Source organism: Phaseolus vulgaris, chromosome 2, assembly GCF_051622355.1.
Source record: "Phaseolus vulgaris cultivar YP4 chromosome 2, ASM5162235v1, whole genome shotgun sequence".
Taxonomy (NCBI): domain Eukaryota; kingdom Viridiplantae; phylum Streptophyta; class Magnoliopsida; order Fabales; family Fabaceae; genus Phaseolus; species Phaseolus vulgaris.
In genome coordinates this window covers 35,781,297-35,788,393 of record NC_143499.1, presented here as the reverse complement: position 1 = coordinate 35,788,393, position 7,097 = coordinate 35,781,297, and the positions used below count along the sequence as shown (strand labels likewise).

The window sequence follows — 7,097 nt, the reverse complement described above, 5'->3', positions numbered from 1 at the left end:
ATGGCTTCGTTATTGTTATATCATTTTGTTTTGTATTTTTTTATTTTATTTTCAATTTATATACTAGTTAACAAAATTTTCAATTTAATATTGGTGAAATAGATGTATGATTCCGAAAATTTATTAAGAATTTTATTAAAAAATTAACTTCAATAAAACAAATAATATATAAAAATAATAGAAGCAGAAGCATTAACTAAGATAACAGCTCAACAGGTCCAATCGTTTGTATGGAAAAATATAATATGTCGATTCGGAATCCCACACACCATTATAACTGACAATGGCAGACAATTCATTGACAAAAAAACTTATGGAATTTTATGCAGATTTGGGGATCAAGTCAACAAGCACGTCAGTTGAGCATCCACAAACAAATGGACAAGCTGAAGCCGCAAACAAAGTTATTCTCGGACAGTTAAAGAAGAGGTTAGGAAGTGCTAAAGGACTATGGGCTGAGAAGTTGCCAGAAATATTATGGGCATACAGATGCACACCACAAACATCAACAGGAGAAACACCATTCAATCTCACGTACGGAACAGATGCAATGTTACCAGTAGAAGTTACTGAACCAACACTACGAAGGCAAATGGAAGATTGGAATATCAACAATGAATGCTTAAGAACTGACCTTGATCTTATTGAAGAACTCAGAGAACGAGCAAAAATAAAGGAAGCAGCAGTAAAAAGAAGAGCAATGAAGAGGTTTAATGCGAAAGTAAAGTTCAGGGATTTTAAGGAAGGGGATTTGGTCTGGAGAATGCGTACTGATGCTCGGAAAGATCCACGACATGGAAAGTTGGCATCCAACTGGGAAGGACCATTCAGGATAATGGAAAACTTACACAACGGAGCTTATAGATTAGAAACTCTAGAAGAAAAAGTGATACCGAATACATGGAATACGAGTCATTTAAAGTTCTATTTTAGTTGAAACAGAAGATGTAAGCCAAAAACTTGTATACATACCGATCATCTAATCAAGAAGAATTATCCAGTAACATCATCTTATTAGACTCATGCTTTTCTTTTCGGTCTTGGATGTTGTCACTACAAGTGAAATCCCTTCCGAAACAATACTTACTACTTTTCGGTCTTGGACGCTTTTCATTTCAGGTGAAATCCCTCCCGACAAAATTTACATCATTCTTTTCGGGCTTGGATGCTTTCACTTCAGGTGAAATCCCTCCCGACAAAATTATTGACATAACTCTTTTCGGTCCTGGATGCTTTCACTCCAGGTGAAATCCCTCCCGAAAAGTGGTCTATTCGATTCTTTCTTCAATTAGTTCACAAGACATCTCCAAGCAATGGATATAAAACCAAGAGAATCATAGCGTTTAATTCAAACATCGGCAACTAAAGACAAGAGTTAGATCTACCCAAGCAGGTCCACGTTTTTGGTTACTCGCAACAAATTGCAGAGTAGGAAAATTCTCCATTTTGCACTAAAAAATAAAAGCCGAAAAGTAGTTTTTTACTTTTTACGTAATAAAAACCGAAAAATAGTTATGATTTTCAAAGCAACAAAAACCAACAGATAGTCATGTTACTTTAAAAGTAGTACAAACCGAAAGGTAGCAACTATTCCAAGGCAATAAAAAATCGAAAGATAAACTTAATGCTTGACGGTAATAAAAACCAAATAATACTCTTGTTACGTTTCTAAATTAACATTTAAAGCATTTAACTAAAATAATCGAAAGCACAATCCCAATAGCGTTCGACCGAAAGGTTTATCATACAACCGAGAAGACAAAACCGAGAGGTTCTAATAACATTTAGTACAGTGCCGAAAGTAAGAGTCAACAAATAATACCTAGTGAATAACAAACAATAACTCAAGAGGAATAATATTCTTTAATTTCTGATAAGATTCCAAGGGGAGATTACAAAAAGGACTCAAAACTTCCATATATAAGTTCAACATTTCAAAACCAAAACAGTCTCGTCATGTAAACCGAGAAACTATAAACAAAACATTAACATCTACATCTTCCTAATTTTCGATATTGATATCTTCGGCATCATTATCCGAAATCTCATTAGCAGGAATTAAGTCACCATTATAAAAATCCTTTTTAACATCAAAATTCCCTTCATCAATAGGAATCTTGTAAAAATATTTTGCTTGTTGAAGAGCCTTCTCGAAACCCAGCTTATGTTGTTCAAAGATAAAGCTTTCGGCTTCAAAAACGTTAGTCCTCAGCTGATGTATCTCCTCATCCATAGCTTTGATGGTGTTTTTGTCGGAATCATTCGCAGAAGATAATGCCGATACCTTTTCGTTCAAGCCTTGATTTTCTTTACACAGTCGAACATTCTCTTCGACAGATTTCAAGTTCTCGTTCTCCAAATCAGAAATTTTCTTCCCAAGACCTTCTATTTCAACTTCTCGTTCTTTTTTTTGCTTTTTAATCTCTTCTAACTGCACCGATAAAGAGCTCATTTTTTCTTTATACTCAGCAAAATCATTCTTCAATTTGTCAAACTCAGATAAAGCCACACAGTTTCCATTCTTCTCCTTCATCATCTTTCCAATCAAAAGATTTCTGCTTGACAATTCAATAACAGAATCTGCCAAAGAAGCAGCATCCATAGTCTTCAGCATGTTGTAAGACGATTCACCAAAAGATGTCTGAACAAACTTCGCATATTTGGTTGTAGCACTAAATATCGTTTCCGAGAGAGGTTCAGAAGAAACATTTTCACTATGGCGATGGCGCCGAGAAGACGAATGCGACCTCTTGCTATTTCTATCACGCTTTTTCGATTTCTTTGAAGGACCAGCAGCCTCAACATTACTTACCGGTTCAACCACTTCCACATTCACAATGGGTTCCACGACTTCTTCCACCACAGGATTCACCACACTTTCACGACGAGGAGTTACATCACCCACCTTGTTCAGCAATTTCGAAAAATACGAGCGAGCTTTCGGATTAGTGCTCGCCATCAAAACTGAAAATCAATAAAAAATTTAGCTAAGTTAAAAAACTCATCCTATAAAGAGCGAAAATGTGGAACAACCACGTACCAATCAGATCTTCTCGAGGATTTGGTTAAGTGTACAGTTGTAGCAAGGCGCGAGTGGGAACCTGGTACGAGAGCCGACTAAAAACTTCGATAACATGACGATCGGCCACACCCATTGAATGAAACGAAATTGAGTTAAACTTCACAGGATCTTTTGTCCAGTACAGAGGAAACCTTGGAGAATCTCCATCAAAAAAATACTCTCTTCCTACAGGCTCTATTAGAATTTTAAAAAAACTCCCCTTAAAATCTTTGTATGACGATGTAAAAGGTTTAAGGAAACAAACATTGGATTTACTAATAAGGGATAACCACTCTGGCCGCTTCCCAGGCCGAGAGCTATAATAGTACAAGAAGGAAGCAGGACTGGGAGAAAGCGATAATAATTTACACAAAATGCTAAATGCTTGCATCGCAGCCCAACCATTCGGATGAAGCTGAGTAGGCGCGACATTAAGGAAGTTAAGGACACCTATTTGAAAGTTGTTCAAAGGCAACCGAATATGAAGATCTCTAAAAAAGCAAGCATAAAAATAAAAAAATTCATAACTATCACCCTCTCGACCATGACAAACATTATCGGCATCTCCAACACGCCGAAAAGAAATAATATCATTTTCAATGTCAGAATAATAAATCTGAGAATGGGAAAGGAAACTACGAAGTTCGATAGCAGAACGGTATTTGGACAAATACTCTCGGACTTTAGGATTAACCCATTGGTAACTTGGACGAAGATTTCTCTGAGGCAATACAATGCCGAATTCTTGAGGAGCATCAACAGTCGGTGCTCCATTTGGATCATTCATACAAGAAGGGGTAGCAGATGAAGACTTCGAGTCTTGACGATCCTCTTCTCGCACCACTCGCCCAGTTGATTCACCACCCGCGCTTGAAAAATCATCAGAAGCAGAAAAACTTGAAAGAGACATTACCTTTGCACGAACTGGTTACAGATTGAAAGTAAGCTTCTTTTCTCAATACACAACGAAACACATTTGTAAAAGTTTAAAAGAAGACCCTATTTATAACCCAAAGATACACCCTAGAATTTGAAACGTTGCAAGCAATCTGAAACCGTTCAAAAATGTATAATCTAACGGTTGCAACAACAAATTCATGTCAAATCAACTTAACTCAACAAGTTAAAGCACAAAAACCGAGGCATTCAATATCAAATCAAATCAAATGTCAAATTTACTATAATTTATTAAGACATGAATATTTTTTTTAAAAAAAAAACAAGAGCTTAAAATATTTCTGTCTTGGGGGGCTAGTGTACTGGTAGGCTAAAACCGAGAGGTTCATGCCGAGAACTACATAGTATAACAACTAAGATGTTAGGTTAAAACCGAGAGGTTTTGACCGAAAGCGATGAAGACAAAAGAATAAAACAAAAATATAAATGTTGTAAAAGCCCAATTAGATAAAAACTTGCAAGAGGGGTGCACAAATAATAAAAAAGGTGCAAAAAGAAAGCCCAAGAGTAAAGGGGAAAGCCCATTAAAGAAACTCTATAAATAGGAGTTCAGAGATAGAAAGAGGTAAGAGTGATTTTATCTGATAAATATTAAACCTTTTCTGACTTTGGCATCGGAGCGACTTGCAGGTACCCCCCACCTGTTGTGAGGAGAAGTCGAGAGCACCAGCCTAGAGGAGAAGCCGAGAGCACCAGCCGAGAGCACTAGCCGAGAGCACCAGCCGAAAGCACCAGCCGAGTGGAGAAGCCAAGAGTTCCCATCAAGGAAAGAAATTAAGTACCCAGCTCAAGATAGTATTCAGCCCAAGATTGAAGGATTAGTCTTGTTAACCTTTTTCGAGTGTTCTTGGTCCCTGTTGTAAGAACATTAATGAACTTCTATATTATAAATATATTAAAATGAAATCGCATATCTAGTTATTACAAGGGATAGAAGAGTAATATCAAAAGTAAGTATTGATTATAAGATCATACTGTAAATAGTTTATTAAAAAAATTGAAAAAAATAATTACAATTTGGTAATTAATTATATTGTTATTTATTATATTTAGAAACACAATCGGAAAAATTAAATTTATTATTATATCACATAATTAATTAAATATACATTATCAAAATTGAGATAATTGATTATTATTTTTCTTAAAAGATTATTTTTTAAAAAAGTTTTAGAAATCAGCTAAAAAAAAAATGAACGTAAAATAGATAAAAGAATGATATTCAATTTTAAGATATAATCTCCTAAAATATAGATAAGTTACTTATGATATACGTATATAATCATCTCCTGAGAAAATAAATATTTACATTTTAAACATATTCGGCTAGAAAAGAAATAAGATAATTAGATCTAACGGTGGATTTAGATAGAAAAAAATTAATGATATGTGATTCTAAAATTATCAACTATTAAAATATGTATTAAAAAGATAAAATTTTGTAAATAAATGTCAAGTGAGAGTATTCATCCATAAGTAAGATAAGATTTTAGAATAAGATAAAATTTCAAGAGTGTAATCTTATATTTTTTTAATTGAAGAAATCTATTATATCTTATTATCTTTTATCTTTTGTAAGTTATGTCTGATTGGACTATAAAAGTAGTGTAGTGAGAATGATTGTTGTAGTTTTGTTGTTCTTGAAGAAAAGAGAAAGAGAGATTGGAAGAGAAAGAGAGATGGAAAGAGAAAACAACAATAACATGACTCTTCCTTGCACTTCTGTGATGACAAGATCAGTGTGGTCTTACAACCTTGAATCGGAGTTTGAGTTGATTCGTTCTGTCATTGTCTTACACCTTTTCATCTCAATGGATACGGAGTTTCCTGGCGTCGTCTTTCAGTCGCATCCAGCATTCCGACAACCACAAAATAACTATGTGTGATGAAAGCTAACGTGGATAGTATGCACCTCATTCAAGTGGGTCTCACCCTTTCAGATTGCCATGGCAACCTTCCAACCTTGGGAACCTCCAACCGCTTCATTTGGGAATTCAATTTCCGCGAGTTTGATGTGACACAACATCCTCATGCTCCTCACTCAATTGCCCTCCTCCGACGTCAAGGCATGGATTTTGATAAGAATCGAAAGTTTGGAGTGAACATTATGCGATTTGCTGAGCTAATGATGCTTTCAGGATTGCTCTGCAACAATAATATTTAGTGGATTGCTTTCCATAGTACCTATGATTTTGGGTACATGGTGAAGATATTGAGCCAACGCTTTTTTTTATATGCAACCATTTCTACCTACAAACTTGTGTGACTTTCTTCAACTGGTTAAATTCTTCTTTGGATACAGAGTATACGACGTTAAACATCTCATCAAATTTTGTCCAAACCTTCACGGCGGTTTAGACAAAGTTTCTGAGTCTCTAGGTTTGGATAATAGTGGCAGAAGAAGTCATCATGCAGACTCCGATAGCTTAGTCACTCTTCATGTTTTTAATAAAATTAAAACTCTCTATTTTCATACAAAGTTTGACTTGCTAAAACATACAGGTGTTCTCTATGGTTTAGAGATGCTTTGATTTTCCTTTTTTACCATCTTTCTACTTCTCTTATCTTTTCTTTTCAGTACAATGTAATTTCCAAATTCTACAATAATATATATCACTTCATTTTATCCTACCTTTCTCTCTTCTTTTTTACACCCTTATGTTTCTTTTTTCATAATACTAATAGTTACAAATTAGATGACTTTGTACCATAGAGTGACCATAGAGAGTGTCAGTGAAATTCATAGTATAATGAAATATACTTATAATTTTATATGCTGAGTGTAAATCAGAATTAACTAACAATAATAATACTTATAATTTACTTCGAATAGTAGAAGTCGTTATTTAGAATAGTTTGAAGTGACTTATTATAAAATTTTATATTATTAACGAACCTTTTTACGAGTACATTATTATTTTTTCCTATTCATTCATAAAAGCATTATGAAAATATCTATAAAAGTATCACGGGATTCCCTTTTTTATTTACGATATAGTTTTTATAAAAGTGTTTTTATATTTTGAAAACTTAAAAGAAAAGTAAAAATTATAAATTATACATAAATCATCCATATATT

General features: G+C 34.2%; 1 pseudogene; it reads left to right on the top strand.

Moving 5' to 3' along the window:
• Positions 1–5,721: 5,721 nt before the first annotated feature.
• Positions 5,722–6,549, top strand: LOC137809418 (putative CCR4-associated factor 1 homolog 11 pseudogene; annotated as a pseudogene).
• The last annotated feature ends 548 nt before the right edge of the window (positions 6,550–7,097 follow it).